Here is a 23,255-nt window from a genome sequence, read left to right as displayed (position 1 = left end):
TGACAATGAACTTCAGTCACTTAAAATATACTTCGTTGTTATACATAAAAAAATTCTTAGAGGAAATCTTACTTACTTTAAGCCTTGCCTGATTTTCACATACACAAATGCTTGTTATTACAATTTGTCCTGAAGGAAAACATTTTAGCGCTGTGCTGTTGCCCATGTTATTCCATAGTGAAGCTGCTCTTGCATTTCGTGTGAGTGTCGTCATTATTGTAAAGAGGGAGGAGTCATTTACTGGCAATCTGCGTGTCGGAAAAGACTCTTCTTAGTGGTTGTATTAGGGTTCTCCCGAGAAACAGAACCAACAGGATGCATATAGATATTTTTAAAAAGATTTATTATGGAAATTGGTTCACAAGGTTATTGAGGGGAAGAAGTCCCACAGTCTGCCATCTGTTATCTGGAGAACTAGGAAAGCTGGTGGTATAATTCAATCCTGGAGTCCAAAGGCTGAGAATAAGGAGCTCTGATGTCCAAGAGCAAGAGGAGATGGACATCCCAGTTCAAGAAAACAGAGAGAGAATTTGCTCTTCGTCTGCCTTTTTGTTCTATTTGGGCACTCAGTGGATTGGATGATGCCAGCCCACTCTGGTGAGGACAGATCTCCTTTACTCACTCTACTGATTCAAATGCTAATTAATCTTTTCCAGAAACGTTGTCACAGACAACACCCAGAAACAATGTCTTATCACCTACCTGGGAATCCCTTAGCCCATTCAAGTTGGCACATAAAATGACCATCAGAGAGGTTATGCTTTTTATTTTCAGAAACTGACATTGATTGAGTATAACTCTGAACTCAAAATTCTAGTGTCTACATTGTCCTATAGTTGAAAAATAATCTACCGATGAATCCACCCTTATCTCAAATTTTGTGTAGCAGTTTGGTTTGCTTGTCACACTATCAATCAACATTTTCATATCTGCAACGATTCAGCCAATGTCATTCTAAGTCAGAAGGAAATAGTATTACCCCCAGGCATTATTGCAATATGTTTCAAAAAGTATAAATCTATTTGCAGGTGATGTGAAACATTCTTCACATTTATAGCCACTTAATTGTTACTTCAATAGTGAAGTTAGCCTTGACTATGAACTGGATCCTTTTGAGAGGCTTATTTATGAAGAAGACAAGTTCCTCTTTTCAAGAATTCTGAGGTGCCAGTATACTTTGATTTGGCTTTAACTTGCTCCTAACAGAAGATCTAAAACTCAACATTAAAGAAAAGATTTTAGTTTTTAATGAAATGTGGAAATTGATTACCATATATTTTAGCACTGTAGAGTTTTTCCATTACCTTTGTCTTTAGAGAGTCTTGCCAATGGAAACTAAACAACATGCATCATCTGGTGTTTTCCTCTAAAACTTACACTGCTAACAGAAAATGGCATGTTCAGAGTTTTCACAGAAAATTATTACGTTCTCTCCTTGTTCCCTTCTTCCATTTCCTGAGGGTAACTCAACATGGGAAAAGGGGCGCCCTGACTTACCCATAAGCAAAAATATTTGACAAAACCTCACATTTCTTTAAACAGTTACCTTTCCCAGGTCTGATAAAGTAACTTAATTAAAGAGCTGTAGAGCATAGCGAATGACATTAATCCAGTTATCTCTCAAAGTGCAGTAAAGAAAATCTGGATTCGATTTTTGTAAGGGAAAAATGAGTACCTCATTGAACCCAATATTTGTGATGACTGTTACACTGAATAAAAGAATTAGTTCACTAATTAGCTCTTGGCAGTTCACCTCAATTGATTTTCAGCTTTGAGGCAGAGCAAGTAAATATAACTTTGAGGCAGAGCAAGTAAATATGTTAACTGGAATGAAAGGTTTGAAAATAAAACATAAATGTATTCCTTTTTTCTTATGTAAGCTCAGTTGTAAATCATCTCTTACCTTTTGTCAATCCCAAATCAATTTTGATTTCTCTTTTTTATTTTAAAATTTATTTATTTATTTTTGGCTGCACCTGGTCCCCGTCACTGTGCGTGGGCCTCTTCCAGCCGCGTCGAGCGGGGACCACTCCTCATCACGGCGTGCAGGCCTCTCACCGCAGCAGCCTCCCCTGCTGCAGAGCACGGGCTCCAGGCACGCGGGCCTCAGCAGATGAGGCACGCGGGCTCAGCAGTTGGGGCTCACGGGCCCCAGAGCGCAGGCCCAGCAGCTGCAGCTCTTGGGCCCAGCCGCTCCGCGGCATGTGGGATCCTCCTGGACCAGGGCTCAAACCCATGTCTGCTGCATTGGCAGGCGGACTCCCAACCACTGCGCCACCAGGGAAATCCCTGATTTCTCCTTTTAATTTTAATTTCTGTAACAGAGAACTCAATCAAGCTGACATCATGTTCTTCTAGCTTTATGAATCAAGTGATATACCTGCTATCTGTATCAGCACTGTGTCAGGCACTGGGAGAAATACAAAGACGTACAACATGTATAACATGGAGTTTCTGTCTGGAAGGAGGTGCCAATTTAGCTGGAGGGACAAGCAATGCACACCCAAAGTTTCAATAACAATTTGGTAATTAAAAACAATAGAGACTAGTGTGAACTAATGGAATTTGCATTTATCCAGTTCACAAAAACAGTAAGTAATCTGATTGACATCCTAACTTTTGTTTTTGGAATACCTGAGGCATCATAGTAATTTGAAATGGTTCTATCTTTCCACAGGCAATAAATTCAGCTTCTATGAGTGTATATATATAGGCCAGACATGGTTAGAGGAAAGAACGTATTTGGAATCAGAAGACCTGAGCTTCTGGCTCATCCACATGGCTGATTTACCTTGGGTGAATTATCTAACCCCCTCAAGTGTAAAATAATAAAAATAATAGCACATGCTTGTAGTTGGCTGATCTCATTAATGACCATAATTAATGGCATCCCTGTAATATCTTTTCCCTCATACTATAACACCAGGGTCAGCCATGTGACTTTCATTGGCCAATGGGACAGTAGCAAAGGAAGCAATATGAGAACATATTTTCTCTTTCTTTGCTCTTGCTCCTCTCCCTTTATCATGAGAACATGCCCAAAACTAGGGGATGAGTCATGTAGAGCAGGGTTAAGACAGCTCACTTTGTCCAGCTAAGGCCCAAGGCTTGTGAGAGAACCAAGATAAGGTAATCATAGTTGTTTAGGTGACCTGCCACTGATTGCAGATGCATGAATGAGCCACGCTGAACTCAGGTGAACTGTGCAACCAGTGCCATCAACTCTTAAGCAAAGATAGGTGATTATTGTTTTATGTCACTGAGGTTTGCTGTTGGATTGTTACACAGCAGTAGCTAACTGATAAAATACTTCATTGTTACTGTGGGAATTGAATAGGACAGTGCATGTGAATGAGTTTTGCAAACTGTGAAGCAATATACAAATATGAGTTAAAACTTTTTTAAGATCAGTGGTTTATTGAAGATGAGGACATAGAGAGTGATGAGATGTAGATGTTAGTTATTTCTAGTATCCATCCAAGTGTCCAAGTCATTCTGTCAATTTTTGTTGTTCTTCAAACTGATATAAATTTATTGTGGTCACCTATTTATTTGTCCAATGGCTCAGAAGTTCCTATCGCTTATAAATAATTATTTTAAAAGGATACAGTAGGGGACTTCCCTGGTGGTCCAGTGGTTAAGACTCTGTACTCCCAATGCAGGGGTTCCAAGTTTGATCCCTGGTCAGGGAGCTAGATTCCGCATGCCCCAAGTAAGAGCCCGCAGGCCGCAACTAAAAGATCCCGCATGCCACAGCTAAAGATCCTGCGTGCCGCAACTAAGACCTGGTGCAGCCAGATAGATAGATAGGTAGATGGATAGATACGGTAGAGAAAAGCCCAATTCTAAAACGTAGATATGGGAAAAAGTCACATGATTGTGTTCACTTAAATCATTTAACTACATAAAATTTTCATTAGCAAGCAGACAAGATTTTTTTCCTTAGCAAATTATTAATAGTTTGGCTTGACCAAAGTCAGGGCAGAGAAAAATCGAGGAAGAAAATTATGTATTTGAAATTATTTAACACTAATTTATGGAATAGTTTTACACTGCTGACTTTTAAAAAATTAGATGCTGCAAATATAAATAGAAAATGAATCTACTATTTCTAAGTAGAGTGTTCTCTGAAAGCTGAATTTTAAAAGTAGGCCCTTGGATTTTTGAGCACATTTTTCCAATATCAACAATGATATGTTCTGAGGGTAATCTGTTTAAGCCCATTTAACAGTAATCGTTTAAGAAATTTTATTGGGAAACTTACATAGGCCTGGCTCTGTTCTAAGGGATAGAGATATATTAGTGACTAAAACAGACAACTATTCCTGTTCTCATGGAACTTGCATTTTATTAGGGCGTCAAAAATAAGCAAGACACATAGGTAAGTAAGCAGTATGTTATCTGTCAATAAGTGCTATGTAGGAAAACAAATCAGGAAGGGGGATATGGAGTGTATCAGTAGGGTTGCAACTTTTACTTAGGTGGTTTTCACTACAGTAGCTGAAGAAGTGGGCCAGGAGCTGTGAACACAGACAAAGAGAACAATGCTTTGTTTCTGATGAAGGATTATTTCTGGTGGTTTGGCCTTCCTTTTCCTGCTCTATCCTCCCTCTGTGAGGCCATAGTTTTCATTCTGTATTTGTTGGGATAAAATATAGAGATGAGGTGGGAAAGCGTGAGAAGGGCACAATGGCTGAGGGAGAAGAGGAAGAAAGAAGAGAAGAAACATAAGGCAATGGCTGCCAGGCCCCCTTCCAGAGATAGCTGCTCACGTCGGGGTAAATCATCAGATGTGGAACTTAGAATTTTCTATCTTATAATGTACTTCTGTATATCAACGTCTTTTCCCTGTTTAAGAATATATGTTACTCAAAGGGGGAAATATGTGTGCAGTGGGGCAAAAAGTAAAGGGGGTTATTAGTGTGCTGGACTAAGAACCTCAGTCGTGAGAATGTTATTTCGTATGAGACAGTAGAACCCGTTACAGTGGGTGCCTACTGACTGTTAAACTACCCCAAAATATACTCTCTCAAAACAGAAATTTTATTTTGCTCATGATTTTGTAGGTCAAGAATCAAGTTCCCTTGGGGCCAGAAGATCCACATATAAGATAGCTCACTCATGACTGGGAAGTTGGTTGCTAAAGATTATCTGGGAACTCAGCAGGACTTCAGTCTGGGACCTCAGTTCTTCTTTTTCTTTATTGAAGTATAATTGATTTACAACGTTGTATTAGTTTCTGGTATACAGCAATGTGATTCAGATATAATATATATAGTTTCAGATTCTTTTCCATTATAGGTTATTACAAGATATCAAATATAGTTCCCTTGCTGTACAGTAGGTCCTTGTTGTTTATCTAGTTTACATATAGTAGTTTGTATCTGTTAATCCCAAATTCCTAATTTATCCCTCCCCCCCTTTCCACTTTGGTAACTATAGTTTGTTTTCTATGGCTGTGAGTCTATTTCTGTTTTGTAAATAAGTTCATTTGTATCATTTTTTAGATTCCACATATAAGTGATATATTTGTCTTCTCTGTCTGATTTCCTTCACTTAGTATGATAATCTCTAGATCCATCCATGTTGCTGCAGATGGCATTATTTCATTCTTTTTTATGGCTGAGTAATATTCCATTGTGTGTATACATATATCACATCTTCTTTATCCATTCATCTGTCAATGGACATTTACGTTGCTTCCATGTCTTGACTATTGTAAATATTGCTGCTATGAACATGGGGTGCATGTATCTTTTTGAGTTATAGTTTTCTCTGAATATATGCCCAGGAGTGGGATTGCAGGATCATACGGCAACTCTATTTTTAGTTTTTTAAGGAACCTCCATACTGTTTTCCATAGTGACTGTACCAATTTACATTCCCACCAACAGATTAGGAAGGTTCCCTTTTCTCCACACCCTCTCCAGAACTTGTTATTTGTAGACTTTTTGATGATGGCCATTCTGACTGGTGATATGTGGTACCTCATTGTAGTTTTGATTTGCATTTCTCTAATAATTAGCGATGTTGAGCATTTTTTCATAGGTCTGTTGACCACCTATATGTGTTCTTTGGAGAAATGTCTGTTTAGGTGTTCTGCCTATTTTTTGATTGGGTTGTTTGTTTTTGTGTAATTGAGTTGTATGAACTGTTTGTATATTTTGGAAATGAAGCCCTTGTCGGTAACGTTGTTTGTGAATATTTTCTCCCAGTCTGTAGGTTGTCTTTTCGGGGTTTGTTTTTTTTTTTGGTTTCCTTTGCTGTGCAAAAGCTTATCAGTTTGATTAGGTCTGATCTGTTTATTTTTGCTTTTATTTCTGTTGCCTAGAGAGACTGAGCTAAGATAACATTGCTACGATTTATGTCAGAGAATGTTTTGCCTATGTTCTCTTCTAGGAATTTTATGGTGTCATGTTTTATATTTAAGTCTTTAAGCCATTTTGAGTTTATTTTTGTGTATGATATGAGGGTGTTGTTCTAATTTCATTGATTTACATGCAGCTGTCCAGCTTTCCCAACACTGCTTGCTGAAGAGACTGCCTTTTCTCCATTGTACATTCTTGCCTCATTTGTCGAAGATTAATTGACCATAGGTGTGTGGCTTTATTTCTGGGCTCTCTGTTCTGTTCCATTGATCCACATGTCTGTTTTTGTGCCAGTACCACACTGTTTTGATTACTGTAGCTTTGTAGTATTGTTTGACATCCGGGAGGGTTATGCCTCCAGCTTTGTTCTTTTTCCTCAGGATTGCTTTGGGAATTCTGGGTTTTTTGTGGTTCCATATAGATTTTTGGATTATCAGTTTCTCTTTTTGGACTTCTACATGGGGTCACTTGAGCTTCCTCACAGCATGGTATCTAGTTTTTAAGAGTGAGCATTTCAGTATTATATATTCTCATTTATATGTGAAATCTAAAAAAGTTGAACTCATAGAAACAGAGAGTAGAATGGTGGTTACCAGAGACTGGGGGTGAGGGGAATTGGGAAGATGTTGTTAAAGGGTACAAATTGGCAACTAGAGGATGAATAAGTTCTGGAGCACAGCATTGTGATTGTAGTCTGCAATACTGTATTATGTACTTCATAATTGCTAAGAGACTAGATCTTAAATGTTCTCACTACAAAAAAGAAATGATAATTATATGATGTGATAGAGGTGTTAGCTAATGCTAAGGTGGTAATCATATTGCAATATATAAATATATCAAATCAACACAACTCGTGTGCCTGCAACTTACACAATGTTTTATGTAAATTATATCTCAATAAAAAGGAGTGAGTGTTCCAAGAGAGAGATAGTAGATCTGTCAGTTTCATAATGTCTGGGCTGAGAAACAGGTACAGTGTCAATTCTGCAGTATTCTGTTCATTAAAGCAATCACAGAGCACTTACAAAATTAAGGGGAAGGGTTATAGACATTTATCTCTCCTTGGTTAAATTAAAATGTTGAATGAGAAAGAAAAAGTGTGTTATTCCTACTTGATTGTCAGAAGTCTTTGAATTTTAAGACTATTTATTTTACTGTGTCTAACACAGTGCCTAAGGTTGTCATTGTAAAAGTTAATTTTGTATTGTTCAATTTTTGAGGGGAAGTGTGAAAGATGTTTTCCAAAAATTGAGAGAGAATAAACTATATAGGATCTTTCTTATATTGATTGTTTCACTCTAAGCAGTTCATGTCACTTCCCCAAAGCAATTTTCCTTTCATTGCAGATATGACTGACCAACTGGACATGAGCTATAAAACTCAGAGGAGGGGCAATTGCTTTAGTAGATTCAAAGGCAGGAAAGAATGTTTCCTCCATCATGAGCCACTAAGCTGCAGGTACTGGGGGCTGCTGCTTATTGGAGATCCCTGAACAAACCTGATAGCCCATAAAGACAAGACAGGCTTAAGGCCAAGCTACAGGGTAGAACTGTCAGAAGAGTTTTAAAAGTGAGTCATGCAGTGTTGATTTTAAGTCAATGTTTTGCTTAGGTATGTAAAAAACCATTCATCATTATTTCCCTGATAAAACTGTGCTTGGTACTCAGGTGGAGTGCAGCCTTATGAGGCTCTTGGAAAACTTACCTTTCATTTTTGTCTGTATTGGTTAATGCTGCTTAGAAAGGGTATGCAGAGATTTAAAAAAAAAAAAACTTTTTAAGAATAAAGGTTGATAAATGTATCTGAAAGCTAAATGTGACTGACGGCTCATGGTTGCCTAGAGATGGGACTCATTATTCCCTGTATAGTGTGTTAATTTTTTATCTAGAAGGTCAGACATTTTTCAGAGTGGAATGGGTCCCTACATTTCCAGACAAGATCAAGAAAGCCCTGTTCCTGAGAATTAAAGGGAAATTGACATTTAAAAAAAAGTTTTTATAATTGGATCAGAAGTTAGGGTGATAAAAGAAGCAAAAAATTAGTCACTTTCTATGAACTTCTTTTTTAATCAGCAAGGCAACATAGAGAATGGACAAGTTGACAATTTAGAAGCAACTTAGAGGCCATCCTCTGATGGATGGGCAAGTTGGTTCATGTCAGAGTTCTGATGAAAAAGTATAACTGTAAGGATCATGACGGTATGATCCTCAGTTAGAAGTCTTGAAAACCTTAAGAGAGTCTAAAATCTAAAAAGGGACAGAAAGGAGAGGAATTGAAACCTAACTTTACCTGGAGAGATTCCTTTCCTGCCCACTGCCTTCCCTACTGATTGCCAAGTGCTTATCTCCCAGCTTCGGTTATACTGTGGTTGGGACCCTGTAAACTACAGTCCCTTTTGGCTGCTGACTCCTATTAGGCACTATAATGATGGGGAACTAGAGGGAAATTGGAAGGCTGAAGGAGGAAATGGGGCTTGTTCTTTCTTTTTTTGTTTCCTGATCCCATCAGAGTCATCCTAGCAATGGTACTTCATTTAGAATGTGGCATTTGGTTCCAGTAGCAGCAGGTGGTTCCGAGTTCCGTTTTCTTTTTCATACTCCCTGTACCAGCATTATTGGATCTTTCCAGATTACCAGCACTAGCCAGCTGGTGTCCCTCCTGTAAGTCTGAGTCCTGGCTCTGCCAGGTCCTCCTCTGAATTCCTGAGGTACCAGTGCCATCTGGCAGTGGCTCCTTCTTGGAGATGTACATCCAGTTCTTCAGGATCTTTCTTCTAAGCTTCTAATTTCTTAGAACCGTAGGGCAATAACTACTTCTTTTAGTTGCCATTTCTGTGATACCTCTCTGTTTACTTTTTGTCTTTTTACCTCTTTTATCCTATTTATTAATTCTTTCTATTAAATCTCTGTTAAAATCACTGATGAGTGTGACTGTGGCTGATACATCTATTTTGCAGGAATGTTTACTGTAGGCCCCAGTGTTACTCTGTTACCGTAGAAGTGCAGAGCCCGAATCTTTTCCTATCTATTCCACACTGAGATACAATAATAATGTTAATTCACAAGTCTTGCCGTAGTGCGGTTGATAATCAGCTAAGCAGGCTAAAGAAGGGAAATGTTGGATTCTGCTGAGGAGTCATTATTTAACTTGTTCAGAACTTCTGGGTCCTGCCAAGTCTCCAAAGGTCAATATTTTCTCATCAAATTCTTTTTATAATCCTTTTATTCACCACCCACCCCCCAAATGTAAATGTCATTCCATGGTTTTCTGGTTTACGTGTATGTCCCTGAGAATTTCATTTTTTCCTTGACCCCTGTTGGTACTCTTCCTCCTTTTCAAAGGGTAGGTGAAGTGAAGTGAAGTAGGGGAGCAGGGGTGGGAATACATTTCCTGAGTGATTAAGGTATGGTGCCATTAAGACCACATGCAACAGGATGTTCAGAACACAGATTAAGGATCTGTGGAGTGTGTATAAGGAAATGCTTCCTACAGGAGGTACATCTGAGTTGAATCTTGAAGGATGAACTGGAGTTAACAAGAGGAAAAGGGAGGAGCATATAGGTTGCTAGAACTAGATAAGATATATCTAAATATCTGGGTAAAAGGAGCAAATTTGTAATATTTGGGCATATTACATAGCAGATGGGAAGGACAAAATTGGCTTTCCTGCCATATCTATTTTCTAGGCCCAAAAACACTTGTTGAGAATTGAATATTAAGTAAACATCAGGATATATAGAATTTTTTTATTTTGGTCTTCAGTTTTTTTATTTATTGAAGTATAGTTGATTTATGATGTTTCAGGTGTACAAAGTGATTCAAATATATATATAGTAGTTTCTTTTCCATTGTAAGTTATAAGATATTGAATATAGTTCCCTGTGCTATACAGTAGAACCTTGTTGTTTAAGGATATATAGAATTTTAACTGACTTTCCAAAGTACATTATTTACATTATCTTATTTACTAATTGTTTTGGGTAGATATATGTTAGTTTCCCAATTAGACTAAGTAGAGACAGTGCTAAATACTATTTTGTGTACACCCACCGTCACCTTACACAGTGACACGTAAATAACTTAATAGATGCCTGTGGAATAAATAATTAATGAAACTTTAAAAACACCATTAGGTGTCAAAAAATGGTCCACTTAAACCAGTATTCTATCGTGGAGAAGAACATTTTTTTTTTTCCGTTTATGATATTAGTCTCAAAAGCCAAGGAAAGTACCACTTCATCTACAATTCCCACGATTTCCCTATAATGACCCTCTTAACAGAATGTGCATATAAATTTGGTTAATGACTGGATCATACATGGTTTTCCAAATATAATTGGAAGACAGTTTTTTTTTAAAGCTGTCATGGAGGGGTTTGATTTGTGGTAAAATAGTTCAGCCACCTTTGGGATGTTCACCTTCTAGGCAAGCTTCTTAGTTGTACTCATTAATTTGGAGACCTTTTGCTTGAAGGCAGTACTTATATTCTACTGTATGAACTAAAGGAGATATGTCTCCTTTCTCTTTTCATACCAGTAAAATCAGATGGTAAAGCTAAGACACAGGCTTGGCCAACAGGTATTATCTTGTAGAACTTTGAATCTTTTGCAAGTGATAGCACAATACAATGATTGTTAGCATTGTGTGACCTTCCCTGGTTATCTTCTGCGTAGCCCTCCAGAACTCACTTGGTACCTGTCAAGTTTTCAAGCCTGGTCCTCCAATCTTCTAATAACATTCCAATAAATTCTCTTTTTGCTTCAGATTATTATGTAATTTTCTATTGTTTGCAACCACATGCAACAGATGATATAGATAGTGTTGTTAAAGATGTAAGAAAACATGTTACTCTTCATCCTCATTCAAAACTGATTGTTTTAAAGAAGTACAAATATTACTATAAAGTGGAATTTTGACCCCAAAAAGAGCACTTCTGTCTTTAATATCAGCCATCTGTGAACAAGTTTCCCAGTGGATACAAGGGTTTTTGACAAGTATTGTAAATGTCTTCAAGTGACACACATTTTTGGATGGAGATTTCAGGGTTTCCCCAGTGAATGTGATGAGCTCTCCAGATGGTGCCCTGATAGCCACTCAGCAGAGTCCTTTAACGATAACAATTAACAACTAATTACATTTAATGCCTTGAAAGGAGTCCAGTAGCATTCATTTGATCAGAAATCCATCCCTGGGTAGTTCCAGAAGAGAGAAAAGACTTCCAGCGTAGCCATCTGGATGCTTTTTTTCCCCCCTGCTCTTGCCACTGAAGAGGGTTTAGTGATGTCCATGACTCCTTTTGGAGTACGTATTCTGCTCTGGAAGCTGCTTAAAGAGTGGGCCTTGCTGAATTAATTGGCTTTTGTCCCATTAAAGGCAAGAATCAAGTCAGATGAAAATCCTCTGTCTGGATGGAGAAGACAAGAGAGAAAGCTTGGAAAACCTGCGCCAGACATTTGTAGTGGTTGTAGGAGTTATGACATACAACAGTGCCAAAACAAAGTTGGGATAATATGACCTACCTGATTAATTCAAAGAATTGCAGGTTGCTTCTCCTCATACTTATCTCCACAAACACAATTTCTCTTCCCATAGAATGTACACAGGAAATTAGCATTATAAAAAAGCTTGATCAGTTTATAGACTCTTAGTTTAGAATTCATGACAATTCTGGTAGAAACTGGCATAGAACATACACTTTTCCATGTATGTTATTTATTTTCCTATTCAGTTGATAACCCTGCCATGTATAACTAATGCCAAGTACTTTCTCATGGGAGACAACTGAACATCATGTAGTAATCTTCCATTTAGCAACTTTGTCTTGGTGCCACTGTTTGCCGAGTCTAGAATCTAGACAGTTGAGTCACTGTAGGTAGCAGGTAGTCAAGTGGTAAAATGTAATAAAATAATAACTTCTCCCCTCTGGAAATGGCCTAAAAACACAATGGAGGGCTTCAAAAGCTTAAGAGGCCATGCCTGTGTTATTGAATCCCAAGCTGGGCCAATTGGATTTTAATTCCTGGAAATGTGAATTTTGGAAGAGGAAGGGATACTTCGAGTTTTGAAACTGGGTCATATTAATGGCAACACTCTAGAAGAAAGGCTCTTCTTGAACATTTTTATGTGTACTTAAAGCATAACTTTTAACAAAGTGTATTTTCATAGCTTTTGATACACAACGTTTTTGTTATCTTTTTTCTGCATATATTCTATAATTTCAATTTGACTTTTTAGTTTAATTCAAGTGTTTGTTTCAGTCAATTCAGAATAGATTAGCACTAACTTCATGGTCATTAGGGTCAGTCAAGGGCTGTGCTCCATTAATGCTTACTCAGAACCATCTGAAATGTTGCCAGTCACTGCAGCACAAGTTGGAGAGAAATAGAGAATAGCACCTTAAATACTTCTGCTCACATTTTATTGGCTAATTCAAGTCACAACACCATGCCTACATTCAAGGGTGTAGAGAAATACAGTCCTATTGCATCATGGAATGACAAAAAGTAGAAATACTAGAAATATTGATGAGAAGCACTACTGTAGCATGTCAGTTGGAGGACTTTTTGTTCTTGGTTTTGTCATGATCAGAGAATGTTACCTGTACTCTTTCTAAATTTTGGAATTTATTGAAGTTTTTTGGTGGTTGAATATATAATCATTTTTGTGACTTTCATGAACACTTGAAGGTATATTACTTATATCCAAGGTATAGAATTTTATATATATATCAATTACATATACTTTTCATTTATGACATTTAGTTTTAAACAATATATTTTGTCTAGTTAAGCTACCGTGAGCTGAGGCCCATTATTTTAAATACTTCTGTTGATCTTTTTATCTTCTGTAATTTTTGCTTTTTTAATGTTATTTGGTGTAAATATTAATAACTGTTAATCCTTCATTATAAATTGAGCATTTAAAAATTTTAAAGCACTCTGTTTTCCTAATTTTATACATTTCCTCTGAATTCAACAATATCTGGCCTTAATATCATGATTTCTGATATCTTTTAAACATGTACTAATCAAGCCTTTTCCTCCATCATTTGTAGGTTACCAATGATCTCCACTTTGCCTACATTGATCAATCTGTCTTCCTTGAAAGACTGTTTTCACTTGTCTTCTAGAGTATCACATCGTCTAATTTTCCTTCTACTTCAGTAGTTGCTAATGTTTTCCTGTCTCTTTTTTTTTTTTTTTTTTGCTGTTTTTTGATTCTCATTTCCTGAAACCTGTCAATTAGTTGGAGTGCTCCAAAGCTCGCTCTTTGGAACTCTTGGCTTCTTTACCTATACTCTTTTAGTGATGCCACCTAGCCTCATTGCTTAAATACCATCTATACTCTATCAGTCAGGGTCCAATCAGGAGACAAATCACACCAGTCATTTCAACAGAAATTAAATACAAATAATTATTAACTAGGAATAAATTTGTTGACTATGTTTCCAATAATTATCGTTCTGAGATACTCTATTGGGGAACATTTTCAGCAAGTAGAGTTCTGAAAGGGCTAAGGGTTGAATGCTTTCAGCTGTCATTTCTCAGTATAATTTTTCTTTTTCCTACATGTGAGCTACATTTCTGCCTGTGAAAGCACTGAGTACGTCTGAGTGTGTAGACTACGCCTGCTATACTCAAGGCACTGGCACTAATTCTCTAGCTTCTCTATTTTCACTTGGTCATGTGCTATTTATTGGTCTTTACTTGCATTGGAGAGGTAGGAAGGTAAGAATATAGAGATTTCGTTGACCATTGATATAGAAATAAGCAAAGCCTTTCAACTACCTTTGGTTCCAAGCCTCTCAGAATCATTTGGATAAGGCAGATATCTGAGGTTCTTATCAAGGCTCACACTAGTTCAATAGAGTCCTCAGTTGGAGTGTGGAATAGACGTGTAGGCAGGAGTGATATGGTTCTTTGCCATGTTTTACTTCTATATCCATATGTTCCTTGGGAATTTGCTTATCAAAAGCAGAACTGACCCTGTACTTAGATACAAATATCAATTGGTATCAAATTTAACACTACTTATAATTTCTCTAATGTTTTTGTGCAACTAGAAAGAAGAAAATACATATTACAAAAAGATTTGCATTTCTCTAATGATTAATGGTGTTGAGCATTCTTTCATGTGTTTGTTGGCAATCTGTATGTATATCTTCTTTGGAGAAATTTTGACTGTATTTTCTCCAGTCCTGGTTCTTATTTACTCTTTTTAAAAACTACATAACTGTTAAAATTTTGTCCATTTTTATGAATGTTTTTGCTCTCTGTGTCATCAAAATATGAGTATTTGGAACTAGATACTCATGGAATTAGATACGCATTTAATTAAAAGGAAATACTGGCCAAAGACATACAATGAATATAATTAACAATATTAATAGTGCTTTTCTTCCCAGGTGTTTTGTTGTATGTTAACTTGCTTTGACCTCATCACAATCTCATGAAATATTCTGGGCAGTGCTATCCTCTTGATTTTGCAGTGGAGGACACTGAGGCCTAGAGATATTCAACGACTTATGCAAGGTCACAGTTTAGTTTTTGTTTTTTATCCTACATTGTTGTGAGGGCTGAGAACTCCATGCCTCCCACTAACAACTTCCATTTTCTTATTCAAGTGGATGCTTAGAACCTTTTACTGGTTAGACTATTTTAATTTCAACAACAGAGTTTGACCTACTGAATTGACCTTTATGAAAGCTAATGAGGAATTAAGCTGCCTAAAAGACTTGAGCTGAAAGATTTCTCCAGGTCTTTTATATATTATAAACATACAGGAGGCAGGGACCAGAACTTGCATTTGTACATTGTGAGGTACAGGGAAGGAATTAATAAACACGGTAGAATGAATTGCCTGCTGGGCACTTTTAATGTTTGAGAGCGACCAGGAGCTGTCACACTTCTGCTTTTACTTCAGTCAGGTATATATTGTACCTTTCAAGTCTCCAAACATCCTCTGTCAGTGATTATACACCTGTGGTCTCAGTGCCATGTGTATCCAACAGGAGGTAGAAAACGACACAAGCAGAGAAAATCACTCACTGCCTTAGGCCCAGAGCTTCTTTTCTGGTTCTACTCAGGAATGCCACTGCTTCAAATTCTCTAAGCTGTTGGATTCTGTATTTGTTTTGACCTTCAAGATTCTGCTGATCTCTCCAGCCTTGCCCAAAACCATGGACTTAACCCTTTCCTGCTTTCTGCTGACCTTAGACTCCTGTTTTAAGACCCACTTTGCAGGACTTGTCGGATTCATGACCCGTTGCCTCCTCTGACCTCAGATTCACATCTGATTGCTCAAATCTGGTTGGAATTCAAAACTCTTCCTTTTGCTTCTGTCTGATGATCACCACCCTCATCAATGCTTGGGCATGATACTTCATGCTTTAATTTGGTTATTCTACAGTTTTCCTAATAGTTTTTCATTGTCCTGTCCCTGAGTTATCTAAGTTAGTTACCTGAGAATGAATGTGAAATATACAGTAAAAACCGAAGTGATTGCAACCACAGGAGGTATGATGATGTTTCTGAGGAAGAAACATATAATAAAAATTTCTGCCTTTTAGGGACTAAACTTTTTCACATTGAGTTGATACCGTGTTTAAATCTAAAAAATACATTTATCAAAATTCAGAGTGAGGTTTTGAACCCTTTTCCATTCCCCACCCAAAAGTTTTAGTAACAGGAATATCCCAAAGAACTTAGGAGAGGCAAAAAGAGCAGTGCTTCAGCCTCACCAGGTAGCAAGGGCAACCTTTCTCTAATCAGTTTCCCAAATCTGGCTGTGCTTTTGATTTTGAGTCTGGACATCTTACTAAACTACTGTTTCCTAGGTCCCACCTAGAACATTTTATGAGAGTTTGGTCTGGAAATCTGAATTTTAAACAAATTCTCTAGTGATTCTGAGGCAGTAGGCCAGTATTTGAGAACCACTACTCTTAGCAACTGGGGGTAACAATTATGCAGATCATAATTGAGAGAAAGAAAAATCTTAAGACACAATTGACACAGACTGTATATTTAACTAAGTTTGACAAAAGAGTAATTGAGAGGAGACAGAATTCTCTGCATTTATTATTAAGTACTTGATACAAGAAGTTGAACAACCTCCAAAATTAATTATTAGAGTTTAAAATGTGAAAAAAGAAGATCGGTGAATCATTATGGTGAAGTCAAAATAGTAGACAGACTAAAAGAGACATATTCCCCTTACCAACAGATAGCTAATGTAATGATTTCACCAGTTTCCTGCTAAAGATGGATTATGAGTTAATGTTGATCACAGTGTTTTATAGTATACGTTTATTTTGACATCTTTATAGTTCCTTCATCATTGCATGTTTCATCATTCTTAGTTAATTGTGTTATTTCCCCATGAGTATCTTCTTTTAAAAAATATGAATTCCCAAAGTAAAATATCCCTCAACTATTTTTATAGATAGGTAAATCATCACTGGGTAGGTACTAAGTGGTAATCACAGTCAAGAATTTGGTGTCGAGAGTGTGAAAAGTAGAAAAGCAGTTCCTTTTACAAAATTCTAACTTAATAGGATTTGCTTCTATCTGAGAATGATCAGGGGTAATATTCAAAATATGTTACAGCTAATATGGCAGTATAAATTAATAAAAGAAATACATTTAAAATTCCTTTTTTTTAAACATCTTTGTTGGAGTATAACTGCTTTACAATGTTGTGTTAGTTTCTGCTATATAACAAAGTGAATCAGCTATATGTATACATATATCCCCATATCCCCTCCCTCTTGCATCTCCCTCCCACCCTCCCTATCCAACCCCTCTAGGTGGTCACAAAGCACCGAGCTGATCTCCCTGTGTGATGCAGCTGCTTCCTACTAGCTATCTGTTTTACATTTGGTAGTGTATATATGTCAGTGCTACTCTCTCACTTCATCCCAGCTTATCCTTCCCCCTCCCCGTGTCCTCAACTCCACTCTCTACATCTGTGTCTTTATTCCTAGACTCTGTATGACAGACTCTAGGTCCATCCATCTCACTACAGATAACTCAACTTCGTTTCTTTTTATGGCTGAGTAATATTTCATTGTATATATGTGCCACATCTTCTTTATCCATTCCTCTGTCAATGGACAGTTAGGTTGCTTCCATGTCCTGACTGTTGTAAATAGTGCTGCAATGAACATTGTGGTACATGACTCTTTTTGAATTATGGTTTTCTCAGGGTATATGCCCAGTAGTGGGATTGCTGGGTCATATGGTAGTTCTATTTTTAGTTTTCTAAGGTACCTCCATACTGTTCTCCATAGTGGCTGTAGCAATTGACATTCCCACCAACAGTGCAAGAGGGTTCCCTTTTCCCCACACCGTCTCCAGCATTTATTGTCTGTAGTTTTTTTGATGATGGCCATTCTGACTGGTGTGAGGTGATACCTCATTGTAGTTTTGATTTGCATTTCTCTAATGATAAGTGGTATTGAGCATCCTTTCATGTGTTTGTTGACAATCTGTATATCTTCTTTGGAGAAATGTCTTTTTAGATCTTCTGCCCATTTTTGGATTGGGTTGTTTGTTTTTTTGATATTGAGCTGCATGAACTGCTTGTATATTTTAGAGATTAATCCTTTGTCAGTTGCTTTGTTTGCAAATATTTTCTCCTATTCTAAGGGTTGTCTTTTCATCTTGCTTATGTTTGCCTTTGCTGTGCAAAAGCTTTTAAGTTTCATTAGGTCCCAATTGTTTATTTTTGTTTTTATTTCCTTTTCTAAGAGGTGGGTCAAAAAGGATCTTGTGATTTATGTCATAGAGTGTTCTGCTGATGTTTTCCTCTCCGAGTTTTATAGTGTCTGGTCTTACATTTAGGTCTTTAATCCATTTTGAGTTTATTTTTGTATATGGTGTTAGGGAGTGTTCTAATTTCATTCTTTTCCATGTAGCTGTCCAGTTTTCCCAGCACCACTTATTGAAGAGGCTGTCTTTTCTCCATTTTATGTTCTTGCCTCTTTTATCAAAAATAAGGTGACCATATGTGTGCAGGTTTATCTCTGGGCTTTCTATCCTGTTCCATTGATCTATATTTCTGTTTTTGTGGCAGTACCATACTGTCTTGATTACTGTAGCTTTGTAGTATAGTCTGAAGTTAGGGAGCCTGATTCCTCCTGCTCCGTTGTTCTTTCTCAAGATTGCTTTGGCTATTTGGGGTCTTTTGTGTTTCCATACAAATTGTGAAATTTTTTGTTCTAGTTCTGTGAAAAATACCATTGGTAGTTTGAAGGGATTACAGTGAATCTGTAGATTGCTTTGGGTAGTAGAGTCATTTTCACAATGTTGATTCTTCCAATCCAAGAACATGGTATATCTCTCCATCTGTTTGTATCATCTTTAATTTCTTTCATCAGTGTCTTATAGTTTTCTGCATACAGGTCTTTTGTCTCCTTAGGTAGGTTTATTCCTAGGTATTTTATTGTTTTTGTTGCAGTGGTAAATGTGATTCTTTATGTATAGTATCATGTCACCTGCAAACAGTGACAGTTTTACTTCTTTTTGACTTGGATTCCTTTTATTTCTTTTTCTTCTCTGATTGCTGTAGCTAAAACTTCCAAAACTATTTTGAATAATAGTGGTAGGAATGGGCATCCCTGTCTTGTTTCTGATTTTAGAGGAAATGGTTTCAGTTTTTCACCACTGAGAATGATGTTTGCTGTGGGTTTGTCATATATGCCCTTTATTATGTTGAGGTAAGTTCCCTCTATGCCTACTTTCTGGAAAGTTTTTATCATAAATGACTTGAATTTTCTCAAAAGCTTTTTCTGCATCTATTGAGATTATCATATGGTTTTCATCCTTCAGTTTGTTAACATGGTGTATCACATTGCTTGATTTGCGAATATTGAAGAATCCTTGCATTCCTGGGATAAACCCCATTTGATCATGGTGTATGATCCTTTTAATGTGCTGTTGGATTCTGTTTGCTAGTATTTTGTTGAGGATTTTTGCATCTATGTTCATCACTGATATTGGCCTGTAGTTTTCTTTCTTTGTGGCATCTTGTCTGGTTTTGGTCTCAGGGTGATGGTGGCTTCATAGAATGAGTTTGGGAGTGTTCCTCCCTCTGCTATATTTTGGAAGAGTTTGAGAAGGATAGGTGTTAGCTCTTCTCTAAATCTTTGATAGAATTCGCCTGTGAAGCCATCTGGTCCTGGGCTTTTGTTTTTTGGAAGATTTTTAATCACAGTTTCAATTTCAGTGCTGGTGATTGATTTATTGGTCTGTTTATATTTTCTATTTCTTCCTGGTTCAGTCTCAGAAGGTTGTGCTTTTCTAAGAATTTGTCCATTTCTTCCCGGTTGTCCATTTTATTGGCATATAGTTGCTTGTATTAATCTCTCATGATCTTTTGTATTTCTGCAGTGTCAGTTGTTACTTCTCCTTTTTCATTTCTAAGTCTGTGGATTTGAGTCTCCTCCCTTTTCTCCTTGATGAATCTGTCTAGTGGTTTCTCAATTTTGTTTTTCTTCTCAAAGAACCAGCGTTTAATTTTATTGATCATTGCTATTGTGTCCTTCATTTCTTTATCATTTATTTCTGATCTGATCTTTATGATTTCTTTTCATCTGCTAACTTAGGGTTTTTTTGTTGTTGTTGTTCTGTCTCTAATTGCTTTAGATGAAAGATTAGGTTGTTTATTTGAGATTTTTCTTGTTTCTTGAGGTAGGATTGTATTTCTGTAAAATTCCTTCTTAGAACTGCTTTTGCTACATCCCATTGGTTTTGGGTTGTTCTGTTTTCATTGTCATTTGTTTCTAGGTGTTTTTTATTTCCTCTTTGTTTTCTTCAGTGATCTCTCGATTATTTAGTAGTGTATTGTTTAGCCTCCATGTGTTTGTATTTTTTGGGGGGGGTTAATTTTATTTTTTTATACAGCGAGTTCTTATTAGTCATCCATTTTATCCACATCAGTGTATACATGTCAATCCCAATCTCCCAATTCATCACACCCTCACCCCCATCCCCCCCACTGCTTTCCCCCCTTAGTGTCCATACGTTTATTCTCTACATCTGTGTCTCAATTTCTGTCCTGCAAACCTGTTCATCTGTACCATTTTTCTAGGTTCTACATATATGCGTTAATATACGATATTTGTTTTTCTCTTTCTGACTTACTTCACTCTGTATCACAGTCTCTAGATCCATCCACATCTCTACAAATGGACCAATTTCGTTCATTTTTATGGCTGAGTAATACTCCATTGTATATATGTACCATATCTTCTTTATCCATTTGTCTGTCGATGGGCATTTAGGTTGCTTCCATGACCTGGCTATTATAAACAGTGCTGCAGTGAACATTGGGGTGTATGTGTCTTTTTGAATTATGGTTTTCTCTGGGTGTATGCCCAGTTGTGGGATTGCTGGGTCATATGGTAATTTTATTTTTAGTTTTTTAAGGAACCTCCATACTGTTCTCCATAGTGGCTGTATCAATTTACATTCCCACCAACAGTGCAAGAGGGTTCCCTTTTCTCCACACCCTCTCCAGCATTTGTTGTTTGTAGATTTTCTGATGAGGCCCATTCTAACTGGTGTGAGGTGATACCTCATTGTAGTTTTGATTTGCATTTCTCTAATAATTGGTGATGTTGAGCATCTTTTCATGTGCCTCTTGGCCATCTGTATGTGTTCTTTTGAGAAATGTCTATTTAGGTCTTCTACCCATTTTTGGATTGGGTTGTTTGTTTCTTTAATATTGAGCTGCATGAGCTGTTTATATATTTTGGAGATTAATCCTTTGTCCTTTGATTCATTTGCACATATTTTCTCCCATTCTGAGGGTTGCCTTTTCGTCTAGTTTATGGTTTCCTTTGCTGTGCAAAAGCTTTGAAGTTTCATTAGGTCCCATTTGTTTATTTTTGTTTTCCATTACTCTAGGAGGTGGATCAAAAAAGATCTTGCTGTGATTTATGTCAAAGAGTGTTCTTCCTATGTTTTTCTCTAAGAGTTTTATAGTGTCTGGTCTTACATTTAGGTCTCTAATCCATTTTGAGTTTATTTTTGTGTATGGTGTTAAGGAGTGTTCTAATTTCATTCTTTTCCATGTAGCTGTCCAGTTTTCCCAGCACCACTTATTGAAGAGACTGTCTTTTCTCCAGTGTATATCCTTGCCTCCTATGTTATAGATTAGTTGACCATAGGTGCGTGGGTTTATCTCTGGGCTTTCTATTCTGTTCCATTGATCTAAATTTCTGTTTTTGTGCCAGTACCATATTGTCTTGATGACTGGAGCTTTGTAGTATAGTCTGAAGTCAGGGAGTCTGATTCCTCTAGCTCCATTTTTTCCCCTCAAGACTGCTTTGGCTATTCAGGGTCTTTTGTGTCTCCATACAAATTTTGAAGATTTTTTGTTCTAGTTCGGTAAAAAATGCCATTGGTAGTTTTTTAGGGATTGCATTGAATCTGTAGATTGCTTTGGGTAGTATAGTCATTTTCAGAATATTGATTCTTCCAATCCAGGAACATGGTATATCTCTCCATCTGTTGGTATCATCTTTAATTTCTTTCATCAGTGTCTTTTAGTTTTCTGCATACAGGTCTTTTGTCTCCCTAGGTAGGTTTATTCCTAGGTATTTTATTCTTTTTGTTGCAGTGGTAAGTTGGAGTGTTTCCTTAATTTCTCCTTCAGATTTTTCATCATTAGTGTATAGGAATGCAGAAGATTTCTGTGCATTAATTTTGTATCCTGCAACTTTACCAAATTCACTGATTTGCTCTACTAGTTTTCTGGTGGCATGTTTAGGATTCTCTATGTATAGTATCATGTCATCTGCAAACAGTGACAGTTTTACTTCTTCTTTTCCAATTTATATTCCTTTTATTTCTTTTTCTTCTCTGATTTCCGTGGCTAGGACTTCCAAAACTATGTTGAATAATAGTGGTGAGAGTGTACATCCTTTTCTTATTCCTGATCTTAGAGGAAATGCTTTCAGTTTTTCACCATTGAGAATGATGTTTGCTGTGGGTTTGTCGATTATGGCCTTTATTATGTTGAGGTAGGTTCCCTCTATGCCCACCTTCTGCATAGTTTTTATGATAAATCGGTGTTGAATTTTGTCAAAAGCTTTTTCTGCATCTATTGAGATGATCATATGGTTTTTATCCTTCAATTTGTTAATATGGTGTATCATATTGATTGATTTGCATATATTGAAGAATCCTTGCATCCCTGGGATAAATCCCACTTGATCATGTTGTATGATCCTTTTAATGTGTTGTTGGATTCTGTTTGCTAGTATTTTGTTGAGGATTTTTCATCTATATTCATCAGTTTTATTGGTCTGTAATTTTCTTTTTTTGTAGTATCTTTGTCTGGTTTTGGTCTCAGGGTGATGGTGGCCTCATAGAATGAGTTTGGGAGTGTTGTTTCCTCTGCAGTTTTTTGGAAGAGTTTGAGAAGGATGGGTGTTAGCTCTTCTCTAAATGTTTGATAGAATTCACCTGTGAAGTCATGTGGTCCTGGATATTTGTTTTTTGGAAGATTTTTAATCACAGTTTCAATTTCATTACTTGCAATTTGTCTGTTCATGTTTTCTATTTCTTCCTGGTTCAGACTTGGGAGGTTATACCTTTCTAAGAATTTGTCCATTTCTTCCAGGTTGTCCATTTTATTTTCATAGAGTTGCTTGTAGTAGTCTCTTAGGATGGTTTGTGTTTCTGCAGTGTCTGTTATAACTTCTCCTTTTTCATTTCTAATTTTATTGATTTGAGTCCTCTCTCCCTTTTTCTTGATGAGTTTGGCTAATGGTTTATCAATTTTATCTTCTCAAAGAACCAGCTTTTAGTTTTATTAATCTTTGCTATTGTTTTCTTTGTTTCTGTTTCATTTATTTTTGCTCTGATCTTTATGATTTCT

This window comes from Balaenoptera physalus (genome assembly GCF_965194825.1).
Source record: "Balaenoptera physalus genome assembly, chromosome: 7".
Lineage (NCBI taxonomy): Eukaryota > Metazoa > Chordata > Mammalia > Artiodactyla > Balaenopteridae > Balaenoptera > Balaenoptera physalus.
This window is presented reverse-complemented; position numbering follows the sequence as displayed.